At 46.8% G+C, this 15,813-nt stretch overlaps 1 long non-coding RNA gene across 1 annotated transcript; it reads right to left on the reverse strand.

Moving 5' to 3' along the window:
- Window positions 1–1,636: 1,636 nt before the first annotated feature.
- LOC130682910 (uncharacterized) lies at window positions 1,637–14,437 on the reverse strand. The gene is made up of 3 exons (XR_008996354.1): window positions 11,894–14,437; window positions 8,453–8,552; window positions 1,637–2,853 (listed from the first exon to the last, which is right to left on the reverse strand). It is a non-coding gene; the product is annotated as an uncharacterized LOC130682910 (long non-coding RNA).
- Between the last annotated feature and the right edge of the window lie 1,376 nt (window positions 14,438–15,813).

The following is a 15,813-nucleotide window of genomic DNA, read 5'->3' on the forward strand; positions in this document are numbered from 1 at the left end:
TCCTACCATTTGCAACAGCATGGATGGAGCTAGAGGGTATTATGCTGAGTGACATAAGCCAGGCAGAGAAAGACAAGTACCAAATGATTTCCCTCATCTGTGGAGTATAACAACAAAGCAAAACTGAAGGAACAAAACAGCAGCAGACTCACAGGCTCCAAAAAGGGACTAGTGGTTATCAAAGGGGAGGGGTGGGGCAGGGTGGGTGGAGAGGGCAGGAGAAGGGGATTGAGGGGCATTATAATAAATATACATGGTGTGGGGGGTGTTACAGGGAAGACAGTGTAGCACAGAGAAGACAAGTGGTGACTCCGTGGCATCTTACCACACTGATGGACAGAGACTGCAATGGGATATGGGGGGACTTGATAATATGGGTGAATGTAGTAACCACAATGTTTTTCATGTGAAATCTTCATAAAAGTGTGTATCAGTGATACCTTAATAAAAATCAAAAGTAAAAAGAGCTGATTACAGCATAGACATCCCCTAGGGGACCAATGAGTTCCCTGTGGACACTGCAAAGGATGCAGTGGCCACTTGGTGGCCTGTGGAGTCTGAGTAAAGGTGTCTCTGCAGCCGGAAAAGCTGAGAGGACAGGAAAAAGCTATGAGGCAGGGAGTTCTTTTTTTATGTCCAATATAAATACATAAACACGTATATTATTTTACTCTTACCTTTGGTGTATGTACAAGAACAATGTGGTGCCCACTCATTAAAAACTCCACCATTTATAAACCACCTCCTAACTTCATCTTGGGCTGATAATCTGAGTTTTTTAGAGTTAGAAATACCCAGAGCAGTGCTTACTTTGTGCTAGAGCTCCTCTCCATCAGCCCAGGAAGAGGCCCTCTATGCCTCCCATAATAATTAGCACAGTGTTGCAAGAGGCACTCAAAGTCTCTCTCCTGAGAGAAAACCAACAGCCTCTCTGCAATGGGTTCTTATCCCCTGTCCTTTTTTCTCTCCATTTGTGTAATTAAAAAAAAAACAAAGAAAATCTACATAGGAGCATGACAGCCAGGCTGGTACCCACTCCATGACCACCACCCAATCAGGAATAAAGTTCATCTTGGTTACCACGGGCAACCACCACCTGTCCCTCTGCGCTCCAAGGACTCCTCACCAACAAACCCTCCCCTGGGGTTTAAAAGATTATCTTTGTTAAGGAAGGACTTCCCTCCATGCCTTCAGCTTCCTTCTGAAGCCTCAGACCAATCTGCTTTATTTCCTTTCTAAATATTCAAACATTTTGAATGGAACAGCTGGTAAATATACAGGATTCAGCACTTTCCTCTAAACCAGCAAGTGAAGGTCAAACTGCAGGGCTGCTCAGCCCGGATGTTAATAATGTCACTTGTAGAAACAACTTTGTCTACATAAGACAGCTGGTAAAAAGACTGTTTGCTCTAAAGATGGTATCGTAAACAGATCTCAATCTAAAATACTCTGCATGGAATTATGATTAGCACACATAATGTAGTGGGGGTGGGGGGGACACAGGAAAGGCAGTATATACAGAGAAGACAAGTAATGATTCTATAGCATCTTACTATGCTGATGGACAGTGACTGTAATGGGGTATGTGGTGGGGACTTGATAATGGGGAGAATCCAGTAACCACAATGTTGCTCATGTAATTGTATATTAATGATACCAAAAGAAAAGAAAAGAAAAGAAAAAAATATATTCTGCATGGAGATGTGGCTCACAAAAATAACTTCAGACAAAACCACCTGTTAGTTGCCTCTACAACATCCATTCTCCCTTTCTTCCAATTTATCCACTGTGGCCACATGCCCAGCACCAGATAATGAATCATAACAATCCTGTTTCTCAATTTCCCAACTTCTCTTGCAACTAGAGATGTCTTAAATATATGACCCACTTCTGGTCATTGAGACCTAAATGAAAGGAGGTTAAGCAAACATCTGCAAACTTTAACTTTTTTTATTAAAGGGATAGACATGGCTGGGTCAGCTCCTCTTCTCCCTTCTTTCTGCTCTGACCACAAACTTGATGTCTGGAGCCATCTCAGCTGTCTTGCAACCACAAAACAAAGACAGAGCTTGGCTGAGCATCATGGATTAGCAGACCTAGTGGCAGCAAATGCCTACTTCTGAACATCTGGTTATGTGAGAAAAATAAACCTGCATGTGTTCAAGCCATTTAAGTTGACTTTCTGTTACTTGCAGCTTAACATAATTCTAAGCAAGACACACCATGCTTGGCACACTTCCTATTAATTCTGCTGCCTCTGAAGGAATCTAGAGCAGAAGGAGGGTTTCTACCCATTTCCACTCTCTACCACTTCTCCTTTGCAGCAAAAACCTAAGCTGGGTGGATGAGATTGTGGAATTCTCCAATCCGAGCCAGAGATTTTTGTCATTAACTGATAATGAGTGACAACTGATATCCAAAGAAAGTCACTGAATTTGATGTCAAAGAAGATGTTAACAGACCAGCCCATCCCAAAGCCAGGACATCAGCGGCCTGGCTTACTAGTGGCAGGACTGCTGTGCGAACGGAGGAAGCTGCTCTCCCCTTCCACACTGCCCCGTGGGAAGGCCTGCCAGCACACCTTGCTCCCCTCTGCCTCTTCCTCACGCGCACTCTCTTGGGCACCCCAGTGACTGCCACTTCCTCAACATGGCTATGTGATAAACTCTGACGTGGGGAGGTGGGTGGTCTCTGCCTGAGATGCAAGCAGAGGGCATGTCTGCACGTGCACCAGCGCTTTGCATCAGCATCATACAGAGAGTGTAGCTTCCAGCGCAGGCAGTGAAGTTCCATGTGTGGGTACTGGTGATGTTGATTTAGGCCTTTTGTTTCTTTCAGTTTTTAAAGTTGAAACTAAAATGAAAAGGAAAACAGGAGTGTGTTAATGTGCTTGGCCTGCCATACCTAAGTACCACAGGCTGGGGGCTCAGACAACAGACATTTATTGTCTCACAGCCTGGAGGCTGGGTGTCCGAGAGCAAGGGGTGGGCAGGGCTGGTTTCCTCTCAGGCCTTGCAGGCAGCCATCCTCTCCCTGTGTCCTCACATGGTCATCCCTCTGTGTGTGTCTGTGTCCTAATCTCCTCTTCTTATAAGGACCCCAGTCCCATTGGAAGAGGGCCCACCCTAATGACCTAATTTAACCTTAATTACCTCTATAAAGACGTTACTTCCAAATACATCACATTCTAAGGAACCAGGGGTTAGGACTTCACCCTATGAATTTGGAGGTGGGGTCACGATTCAGGCTGCAGCAGGACTCACACGCTTACACTGGCCTCACCAGGTGACCCTGGATAATCTCCTTTCCTAAGTCCATACCCTTCATTACATCTGCAGTCTCTTTTGCCATGTAACATATCACAACTACAGGTTCCAGAGATTAGGATATGGACATCTTTGTGGGGAGGCCCTACTGCCTACTACCCTGTGCTGAGAACCTTACATGTATTATCTCATTTGCATGGGGAAGTTTCTCTCACCATCCTTAGCTGCAAACATCCTAGGTGCAAAGCAATTGCAAATGACTCAGCATCACAGAGTCAGTAACAGTGGAGCATGTGGCCCATCCACGCCCAACTGCAGGGCCCATCTATCCTCACTGCCACCCTCCGAGGCCTTCGCCAAGAAGCAGCTTCAGGTTTGGGATCTGAGGGCTGCCCTCCCTGGGCACAGAAATGGGGGAAGCAGACACAGCCCTCCTCTCTCACCCACCAGCCCTTCCGGGTGTGTGCAGTCTGAACCCCTCTCCTAAATGCCCCCTGGCCTCCCTGAGGCAGTGCTTCTCCCCTCCACTCTGCCGACTACGGTGTGACCACAGCCATGGTTTAAAGCCCAGATCTGATCTCATCACTTCTCTGCTTAAAACCTTTCAATGCCCCCCACAGGACTCTCAGGTTGCTATGGACTGAAGTGTCCCCCCAGATTCATATGTTGAAATCCTAACCCCCAAGGTGAAGGGATTAGGAGGTGAGGCCTCCAGAGGTGATCAGGTCAGGAGAGCAGAGCCTTCATTAATGCCCTTGTAACAGAGAGCCGGAGAGCCCCCTCACTGCTTCTGCCATGGGAAGACACAAGAAGTCTGCGACCTGGAAGAGCCCTTCACCCAGCCATGCTGGTGCCCTCGTCTTGGACTTGCCAGCCTCCAGAACTTCAGGAAATACATTTCCGCTGTTTATAAGCTGCACAGTCTATGGTATATGGTTACAGCAGCTAAACAGACTGAGACACAGATAAAGACCAAAACCCATATGTTATTTTTTGTCAGGATTCTTTTGATTTTAAGTTATGAAAAACCAAACCCACTGTGGAAAACAGTTTTGGTAATTCCTCAAAGAGTTAAACATGGAGTTTGCATCTGACCTAACAATTCCATCCCTAGGTGTCCACCCAAGAGAACTGGAAAGAGGGACTCAGACACATACCTGTATAGTAATACTCATGGAAGCAGTATTCACAACAGCACAATGTTGGAAGCAACCCAGTGTCCATCAACAGATGAACTGGCAAGCAAAATGTGATATATCCACATAGGGGACATTGTTCAGCCATAAAAAGGAATAATGTTCTCACACAATGTGGATGAACCTTGAAAACACTCAGGTTTCAAGTGAAAAGTATCTGGACACAAAATGTCATGTATTATAAGATTCCATTCATATGAAATATCCAGAATAGGCAAATCTTTAGAGACAGAAGGCTGGCTAATGGCTGTCAGAGGCTGGGGGAAAGGCAAGAATCAGGGGGTGATGGCTAACGGGCGTGATGGACGTGCTCTGGAAGCAGCAGAATGGGGGGCTGCATGACACTGAATGAACTCAATGCCCTGGATAGCGCACTTTAAGATGGCCAATTTTATGTTATGTGACTTCCACCTCAATTTTAAAAACTGAAAGAAGCTGAAGGGAGGAAAGAGGGAAATGATGGAGGGAAGGTAGGGAGGACAGAGGGAGGAGGGAAGGGGAAGGTAAGGTAGCTTGGGTGTGGATCTAATGTAAAGTGTGTTCTTAGCTTTAACTAAAGTCCTTTCTGACCTGTTTCGGGGGACAACAGCTGGCCTTCCCATTTCACTGACCCCGCACAGACACAGGATTGGCAGAGCAATGAGGAGCAGGAGAAGGCAGGGCCGTGGCCCTCCACCTCCTTTCCAGGGAGCAGGGAGAGGAGGAATGCTCGCCAGGCCTCAGGCAGCATCAGGCTGGGCTCTATTTGCTGGGGGTGGCTCACTGCTCATGTGGCCCCAGGTGCCCTTGTTTTCAGTCTCTGAGGGACAGGGTTGAGATCAAGCCCAGCCACAGTGCTCTTCTCTCCTCCTTGCCTAGGTACCTGGGTGTGCTTTGATTCTGTCTCATGCACGAGGCCTCAGGGAAAAAGATGATAAAATCCTGATTCAAGATTGTGGCGGCTGGGAGAGACAGAGGCTCCTCAAGAATGCAACCCAGCTTTGTGAGACAGACCTGCAGTCACCCACTTACTCTCAAAATGCTACCTGCTCCCCATTTGCTCCTGCTCCCTGTGATGGCAGCTCTCTTGAACTTGGCAGGCAGGGCCAGGCCATGGCAGCACTGTGTGCTCCAGCTCCTGTCACCCAGTAACGCCACAGTCCACCTGGTTCCTCTCTCAGATATTCAGTAGGCCTGCTGTTGCCAGATGCAATCTGGAGTCTAATGCTCCTCTGTGAAGGACAGGCTAGACAGCGCTTAGAGGATGCACATACTTGCATCCAAACTACATCAGTGCTGCCACAATTCTCAGACGAACTTCCAATCCATTGGACTCAGTGTGATAAATCCCAGGAATCTAGCATGTACGTAGCACTGAATTTAGCACAGGGGTGGATCCTATGGAAAGCATGCATGAACACATGAATTAATGAACATTTAGGAGAGCTGGTGGCACTAGAAAGCATATGCCCATGCTGCATTAGAGGTCTACATAAAAGAGGAAAATCTAATCCTTCATCCATCATCTAGTCAGAAGGCAAACCGATCATTTCCCCAAATAGCACTTCTCTTCAACAAACAGTGGCCATAAAAGCAGAGGCTTTGAAACTTTAAGAGGCCATAAAGGCTTTGGCAATGGCACAGGGTTCTGAGAACACATGAATAAATAAAAACCCAAAGCTGCTGCTGAGACACAACTGTGTCCTGAAGAAAATAGATCAACAGACTCTCAGAGGAAAGAAACACAGACCACTCCACCTGACAGCATTTCACAAGAGCCTGGAGGCAGCTGCCCACCCTGCACCAGGTTCCGCAATGCCCTGAGTGAAGCCAGCAGCTCCCGGCCAACTGAAATGGGAGGACACTTTGCAAGAAAAAATCACTGCCATTTGTTGGCCAATTAGCAACCTTGCTGAATGACTCACAGGCCTGCAGACGCTCTCCTTTGAGGATTGCAATCTGGGTCTGTGGATGCAGACACACAGTGCCCTGAGTTACCAAGTTCACATTCAGCCCCTGGTCACAGGGCTACAGAGCGGAGAGAATCATTTCTTTGGGCTCTGCATTAAGTGATGTAAATGGCAGACGCTTTCCAAGTAGAAAGTCTGACACTGAATCCTGGTCTTCTCTATTGAGAGGTGGCTACAAAGTTTCAGGAGCCTGCTTGCACCAAGGTTTTGTCCTCAATTTAAAAACACTCTTTTCCCTGAGGACCTCTGAGCAGGAACTGTGAAGAATTGCAACATGGCCCTCAATATCCAACAAAATTAATATGACTCATTCCTCCTGCTGGATCTCAACAGGACATATGCCACCGAGACCGCATTCACTTAGCTGCTTTCTTGGCTTTCTTGAGACTGCGTGTCAAGGCTGTGAGCTTGGTTAGGCTTCAGAGAGAGTTTGCCACAGAATTAGAGTTGAGCGTTTTTGTTTTTGTTTCAGGGGGGGGTCTTTCTTTTTTCTCATCTTCTTTTCATCTGCAAGCAAACCCTTCTCATCAAATACCCCCACACACATTTTATCAGGGCTGAAACAAACCATACAAACCAGCACTCAGATGGGGCTGGATGCACAGACGACCTGTTAAAGTTATGGGAGGGAGGCAGGGCTCTTGGAGAAGCTGGCTGCCATGTCAGGAGGACACTCAAGCAGGTCTACAGAGAGGCCCACATGGAGAGGATGGAGGCCTTTGCTGAGTGAGCACTGACTTGCCAACTATGTGAGTGAGCCGTCCAGAGGAGCAGGTCCACTGGCCTCCTTCAGTTGGCTGCAGCTCTGGTTCATGTTTTGATTGCAACCTCATGAGAGAAGCCGAGCTGTATGTTTCTACTAAAATGTTCCTGAAGTCCTAACCCACAAATACTATGTAAAATAATAAATGTTTACTATAGGTTTATACTACTAAGTTTTGGGGTAATTTGCTACCCAGCAATAGAGAACTATTACAGGATTGAAAGGAATACATGTCAAATATGCCATTCAATTCATTAATTAATGGTGAAATAGTAATATAGTTCCAAGAGCATTTGAGGAACTTGATATTTAGGGGCAATTTCATGAAGAGCTGTTAGAATCTGAGTGCTAGATTAACATAAAATAATACAAAACTGGTTAATGTCCTACAGAGTAATAAGCTGCAACTTTGGTTTTATCTTCCACCAAACAGAAATTACTTTATCTTTATCAGTCAAAAAATCTTACGTTCACATAGAAGTGCTGGATCTTTAATCAACAGAAAGCAGGGGACGTGGTAAGTCTTAGTTGAGGGGCTGCTCTGTGCTTTGTGGCCTGTTGAGCAGCATCCTAGGCCTTTATCCACTGGTTGGCAGTAACGTCCCTCTTCTCCCCACTAGTCATGACAATCAAAAATGTCTATAGACATGGCAAATGTCCCCCGGGTCCTGGCAGACCTATCAAATCATATCCATTTGAACACTGGAATGACATGCCATCTACATTTTTGTCTCATTTCCAAGTTTTAAATACCTTCTATTAGCAAGCATATGTGAGCCATATGAGAACTGAGAAAGGGAGCTCCCCCTCACATGACTGACAGCTTCCAAGGGAAGGGGGTCCTGGCAGCTGCTGCCACCCAGGCTAAAACTGGACTTGCAATGTGGCCTCCTTCACTTCCACTCAGAGGAGACAGAAATGAAGGAGCGAGGAAGACAAGTATGGTAGGAGTAGGGCGTGGGCTCTGAGAGCCCCCAGGGGTAAACAGCAGGGCACTATGTAAAGCCCTGTCTCACAGCCTTGGCAGGAAGATGAGGTGTTAGCCGAGAGGAGAGCAGGTAGACAGGAAAGGAGACAAGCAGGATGCCCAAATGAAATCCAAGGCCCTAACTAAGGTTTGGGAGGTTTTGTTATCTTTTAAAATCATTTTAAACACTCAAGCCGTATTTATCTAATAAAGAGAAGAAATTTGAATTCACCTTTTGGGCACAGTGATTCTCTGTACTGGGAAGAACCACTAAGTAAGCCTTTGATCACTAATATAAAGCAAATACTCACCACACTTCTTGTTGAGTCTGTTGTCCAATGTAGATATTAAAGGCTGAGAAGCTCCGTATTTGTATTCCATACGCAGTACACGGCAGAATCAGAACTATTCCTGGAAAAAAAATTAACTGGTGGGCTCAGGGCTAAGGACTGGGTTTGCAGTGGCTGTACCTGCAGCCAGTAGGGAAGTGCATCTGCACAAGGCCAGGCTGGGTTGGAGAAATCCACCTCAAGGGAAGGAAGAAAGTCCAGAACAGGGAACCTGGGGGAGTGGGTGGAGGAGGGTCGGGCGGGAAGCTTATTATCTCTCCACCTTCAGGAATGCTGTTGCCTGAAGTCTGTCTTTCAGGCCAAGGCCCAGTGAGTGCTGATGCAGGACAACCACGTTCTGATGGATCAGTCCTGTCAGGGATCAAAAGGCAGGCAGTACTCAGAGGCTAAGGGGGGGTATCCCTCCAACCCAGGGGCCATTTGTGTCATCAGTAATCCCTGGGTCACGCTGGTCTTGACACAAGTAGGAGGCCAGCCTCCTTTGGAGAGCCAGCTATTCTTTCTGGGCCTCCCAGGAGCTGGGCTGGACCCTGCGTCAGGGACATGCCCAAGGCCCTCCCAGGGGAGAGGGTTGTCCCCCAGCTTCTTCCCATGGAGGCCAGGTGGGGGAACAGTGTAAAGGACCCCAAGGACAGACACAGCTAAAGGCCCTAAGGGTAGCTGCATCGAGTAGGCTGACCAGTTTCCTACACTGTGCCTCCTTTCCCTTCTTTCTCCCTAGCTCATCAGCTCAGTCTGGTTTCCGTCTGGGTGGAAGTATTTACGGCAAGAGCCTGCTTTGTACCTGAAATACAGTGCTGAGCACCAAAGCTAGCGTGTTGATAAGCAGTCTGAGGAAGGGGAATGGTGGTCTGGCTCAATGACACAGCCTCTATGAGTAACCACAACCCCAAAATCAGACCCCTGAGAGATTTCAGGAGATCCAAGACCCCAGGCAGGGAGGAGATCAGCAACTCCATGGGGAAAGTGTGTTCCCAGCCCAGGGCAAAATAAACCTGCAAAGCTGAAATCAGTCAAGGGAAAAATATAAAGTGGGAGAAACCCATTTATTGCTTTAAAAAGCCTGGCTCCATTTGCTCTCTGGCCACCTCTCTCACTCACCTGTTTCTTTCCCGGTCCTGGCTGAACTAAGAGGAGAACAGCTTCTCCATACCCCTTGTAAACATCTACTGATATGGAGATGACTAAGGCCAGGCGAGAGAGCTGGAAAAAGTGTAATTTTGCCCACAGGATCCAAGATTAAAAATTCACAATATTAATGAGCAGCTGAAAATTCATGGAAAGATGAAGTGTGGCTCAACCAGTGGTCACAGACCATGGAGGCCTGACATGCAGGCTATTGAAGAATGAGATAGATAATAGATGATGGATGGATGAATGGGCAGACAGACAGGGATAAAGGTATTGGATGGATGGATGGATGGATGGGCAGGCAGGTAGAGTTATAGGTTAGAGTGGATAAAGAGGAATATAGGTGATGAGTGGATGGTGAAGGAATTCAGAGCATGTCATCTCAAAATATATCACTTTGGCATATTGACTATTTTGAGTTAAAAGCAAATTAACTAAAAAACAGCAGGTGTTAAAAGAGGGCTCTGCCTCTTTCTCTTCCTGAAAGCAGGAGATAAAATTCCCATGCCCTCTCTGTACCAGCAGGATAGAAACTTTATTTACCAGAGACAGGAATTTGGGGCTGAAAGATCTATACAACCAAACCTCGTTAAAGTACCCCCTATCTTCCTAGATACTTCTTCACAATTGAGGACTCCTAACCCAGACCCCTTTCTCTTGTCAATTCTTCAGAAATGTATTGTTTCTTTGACTAAAAGGTATAAAGGCTTCCTGTTCTTATCACTTCTTCAAGTCTTCATTGTCTTGAGAATGTACATGTAAAAATTTAATGAAAACTGTATACTTTTCTCCTGTTAATCTGTTTTATGTCAATTTAATTCTTAGATCCAACTGGAGACCCAACAACGGTAAAGGAGAATTCTTTCTTCCCTACTATGGTTAAATAGATAATGATGGATAAAGGAATAGATACAGATACAGGATGGATAGAAAAATAGATACATAGATAGGCAGGCAGACAAGAAGGAAGGAAGAAAATAAATTGTAGAGGAAACATTTATTTTTATTATCTTCCTAAAATATGGACAAGGGGCAAAGAAAGGACATGAAAACATAAATCAGTTGAGAACTACAGAATTCACATTGCTTCTGCTCATCACACTTTGAAAGGCATTTTAGAGGCAAAGTTCAATGTTTCTGTTTCCTAAATGTCTGTGATAGACACATTTCACAGCAGTTCACCCAACACCGACACCGACCAGGAGATCAAAACTTAACATAAAACAGAACTTTGAGAGCCCAAGAGTTTGCCTGTTCCCATCCCCCGCTCCCCATCACAGAGGTTGTAGGAGGCCAACTAGATGAGCCCCCATGGACAGCTGGTTCTTGTGGGTTCACCTGAAGCTCCGTCACCCCACAGCTGTACCTTCAGTGTGGCCCCTTTGTCCCTCACCTTTCTCAGAAAGTGAAATTAAGATATTTTGCCTCCTTCCTTAGGATGTGTCAAACAGCTCAATCAACCATTCCAAAGAGTGTGGCTATTTAGGAATAGAAGAACCTATGTAGGGCTAACTACTGTCACTTAATAACAGCACAAGGCCCCCAAGAATCCTAAGAGCCAAGTAGATTTCTCTGGGGAGCAGGAGAAGGCTTTTGTGAGGAAATGGCGCCCTGCGGGACATTAAGAGTTCTAATCCCCTGTGAAAAGCCTAAATGGGGAGCCAGCCATATAGAACGTGCACATTTTTCTGTACATAAAGCTGATTATCTACCATTATCTGGAAACAAAGAAAAATTACTTATAATTATCCTAGACTGAAAAATAGCGAGTTTTGGAAGTTTTTTGACTCCCTTCCTGCAAGACCCATTCATAGACATAAAGGGGAAATAATACCTCCTTGATTTGGAATGATGCAGGCGCAGTAGATAAGAGCATGATTCACGTGTTAGGAGGTGGGCGAGAAGGATCTACCTTTAAAGAACTCCAATTAAAGTAATTGCCATTGTTACAAAAATTACTGTTTTTAAAAGACTGAAGTCCTCTATTGGAGAACACTGCAGAAAGATGTGGAAAAAAAAAACCTCACACGGCCAGATTGACTAGGGAGAACAAAAGCCAAGCATTGTTTAAACGGAGCTGCTTAAATTCTCCCATGCCTCCAAGCCGTGGTGGCAAGCCATTCCTGAAAGCCTGTCATACTTTCTGAAGTTTTCAAAGAGCTGTCAGCAATATTCCAAGGGCAGACACGTGTGCAGAGCTGCAGGCAGAGACGTGTGGGTGACGGCAGTAACCAGCGACCCTGCGCTCTGAACGGAGGAGGGGCAGCCCACCTGGAGGCAGCGGTCTGAGAGTCGGCGCAGACCACAAACGACAGTTGGGGGAGGAGATGCCCACAGGCAGGGCGTCTGCACCGCGGGGAGATGCTGGAAAGTCATCCCGAGTCCATCTTGGATACGTCTGTGCTCTTGGCCTGTTGCTAGGAAGGTCTGATGGGAGTCATGTTGGTAGGACGCTGCAGATTATGAGGGAAGCACGTTTTTTAAGTTTTAGTGTGTTGCAGAGGAATATTTTTGTAAAGTACCCTAAACGAACATGAAATTAATAAAACAAATACAAAAATATAAGCCTCATGACTTTGTTATTAGGCTCAACAGACAATAAAGAAATCCTACTCTGTCCAATTGCTGCAAAAGTTTCTAAAAACTTACTCTCAGGGTCTGTGCAGGAGTCCCTCCTTCCCACTGGGGATGAGCCCCGATGGACGCCTGAAACCGCAGAGAGCTCCAGGCCCTGGAGATACTGTTTCGCTGCTCACCTACACCTGTGATGAGCGTAAAGTATAAACCAGGCGCAGGAAGAGGGTAACAATAACCAATAGGGTAGAACAAGCATAACCCTGTCACGAAAGCGGTGTGAACGTGGACTCTCTCCTCTCTCAAAGTACTGTGTCTTGTGCTGCACTCACCCTCACCCTCCCTCTTGTGACAAGGCGCGATGACAAAGTCCCCCTGCATCGAATCCGCCTGAGGTGAGGGACGCCTGCGCTCTGACGTAGCATAGGCATCTAGTGACTTCTGGCGCTGCGTCAGGAGGAGCAGCAGCTGCTTGCCCAGGACTGTGGGAAACCGAAGCAGCCGGAAGCCAGACTGCTGAGAGGGGCTCGGCTGTACACACCTCCTTGCTGTCTGTGAGCCACAGCCCGGAACTCTGGTCTAAGCGTGTCCCAGCATCGCCACTGGACCACAAAGTCACCAAGGGGATCACGGGAAATGGTTCGGATGATAAGGTAAGGCGTGGAAAATGCTACAGACCCCTTTGGACATTCACAATGCATCAGGGCACATTAATGGCTCAGGGAAAACTTGGTATTTTTAAAAAATCAACAAACGACTTTTACTGAGCCCCCGATTTCCAAATTTATTTGCTTACTTTTTCTCTCCATTTTGTTTGCTTATTGTTTTTGCATAATACGTGCAACATTTGCCAACTACTCCCCACCAATCACATGCTAAGAAATGCTTGCCCGGGGTTCTGGCCTCACAGGAATCTTCCCAACCTAGAAGTCAGCGGGTAATACTGGAGCCCAAAGTGTAAAATCCCCAGCATCCGTGAGGCTTTGCTAGCCTGAGGAAACCCTGCATGGTGAAGCCTGGACCCATCTGCAGACCAGCGCCAAACGGTCCAAGGAATTGCTCCTGGTAAAACTTAGGGTCCTCTTTAATTGCTTAGCTGCAATGGATAAGAACCCTAGCTGTTAGAGCTACTACCTTTTGGCAATTGCTTCGCACGTTGGGACATGGGGGCCTTTGGCATAAGTATGTGCATAGAATAAACTCAGTCAAGCTTAAGGAGACCACAAGTTATACATGAAGCCCCAGAGCACAGCTATGGCAACAACACTATCCTTCCCTGGGCTCGCTCAAGCTAGGCCCAGAATGGGCTTTCCTAATTAGCTGGCATCAGCCAAACATCCCATGGTACAGTCAGGGTCCTTAGATGAGGTTTTTGAATACTGCTTGAAGTACATTTGAATTTACTAAGCCTCCCAATTCCCCTCTAACAAAACAATTATCCACAGTCCAATTTCTGCCCATGGAACCCCACATGCCATTCACACTGCGGTAAGTACAACAGAGCTCTGGTTTTGCCATGACTTGATCCACTATTGGTTTCAAAAGTCATAGAGGCAACTGGCTACCCTAGACTAGAACACTACTGTCTTTCAAATACAGGATCTTCTGCTGCTGCACAAATCAGAGGCACACCAAAGTCAAGGACACTTTTTTGTCTGCTGTTCAATCTCTTTGACTGTTTCTTGCCTTCTTAACACTATTTTGTAATCCTGTGGGATTACCCTTTTACAGTCTACTCTGAATTCAATGTTCCATCCTGAGCCACACAAAAAAAATGTATCCAGGCCTGGGTGTTTTCCTGGTGACCACACAGTGTCTAAGTTCCGAAAATGTCACTGCTCGCCTTCACATCACTTCATCTCTCCACGTGCCCCACATGAAGTGCCGGCCATTGCAGACACCAGGGGAGTTTTTCCATTGACATGTGATGTCAGGAAGCCCTCAGACTGTCACAGGCTTCTGTGTGATTATAAAACATGCCAGCAAATTCTTGGATATGCCTGTCAGGAAAAGCCTTCCTGTGGTTCCTCAAGCACACCAGACCTGCTCCTGCCTCAGAACACTGGCACTTGCTGCTCCTTCTGTCGGAAAGACCCCATTCAGGATCGACACGGCTTGCTGCACCTGCTTCTCCTAGCCTGTTCTCAGCGGTCAGCTTCTCCAGGTCTCCACTGCTCGTCATCACAGCTGCAGCTGTCTCCACAGCTTGTCCCTCCTCCCCATTCTAGGTATTGACTTCACCTGTTTGTTTCTCTGCCAAAAGGTAAGCTCTGTGGGGTGTGCAGATTCACACTGCTGAACTCCCAGTGCCTAGTACATGGCAGGTGCTCAATAAATGCCCATTGGAGGCCAGGGCAGAAAGGGAAGAGATTTTAGCACACTACTTCTTTGCCCCAAAAAACCTAGGAAAAATCCCAGGGTGATCATGTGTGGACCCTGCATTGGTTTCTAAAGAGGAGAGAGCCTTTCGTACTTCCTCAGTAGGGGAGGGAAGGATGGCAACCACCTGGTACCTTTCCCTTCATTTTCCATTTAGCATGGAGAGTCACCATTAGCGTGTGGCAACTGATCTTAGTCATCATCCACATTTGTATATGAGGCAGAGCTAACCTCTTTGGCTAGGCATTTGCCTGGGGTTAGAGGTCCAGTCGTCTTTCTGAGATGCTCGTGCTCAGGAGGCCCTCTGGTGCAGTCAGTGGCAGGTCTCCCAAGTTTGCTCACCACCACTGCTGACCCCTAGCACAGTACACATGGGTCGTGTGCAATTCCTGGATGTGTCCACAGCCTGCCAGATTAGGAGGCATGTCGAGGTGGGGGGGGGGGGGGGGCGTGTCACAGGATATGACTCCAGGCTCTGATATTGACCAGATCCATGTGCTCCATTCTATAGCTGAAGAACCTGCCACAACCCCAGGAGGTGAGTTACTCTTCATCTTCTCGGCAGGGTGAACTCAGACATCTCAGCAGGCCTCCTGAGTGTTTAAGATGAGAATCTTACATATAATTGGTGGGAAAACAGGAAAACAACTAAGGCATTTGGTGGTGACACCCATGTTTCATGTACAACAGCTTTTTCTAACTTTTTTCCCACTCATTTATTCTCTCAACAAATGCTTATTGAACATCCATCTGGGTTACAAAAGTAAATTGCAATGGATCCCACTACCTTCAGAGGGCCCTCATTTCTTCTGTGTCCCTGACTCCATTTCATTGCCTTGCTGAGCTGTATACCTCATGCCTCTCCGAGTGAAGCTGGGCACCTCTAAGAACAGTGGCTGGCTTCTGGGCCAAATGGCCAACACAAAGGTTCTTTTTGGGGAAGTTGCAGCCCTCAAAAGGCCAGCTGATATCTGCTGGCAGACCCCAACACTCTGTAACCACAAATGCATGACCAGTGGGTTGGGTGACCCATCTCAACGTGGGCTTCAAAATATACTTTAGGAGAAAGCAACAGGGGAAGGCAGGAGAGCCATGACTGAAGGTTTACTGGAAACAAACACATCAGGAGCTCTGGGCTCCACAGGGATGGATTTTCAGAGTTGGCATCCACCACGTGGCACGAGGCCCGGACACAGCAGGTGGCCTAGACACAGCCTTAATTGATAGCTTAATTAAGG

The sequence above is a fragment of the Manis pentadactyla genome, chromosome 3 (genome assembly GCF_030020395.1).
Source record: "Manis pentadactyla isolate mManPen7 chromosome 3, mManPen7.hap1, whole genome shotgun sequence".
NCBI lineage: Eukaryota > Metazoa > Chordata > Mammalia > Pholidota > Manidae > Manis > Manis pentadactyla.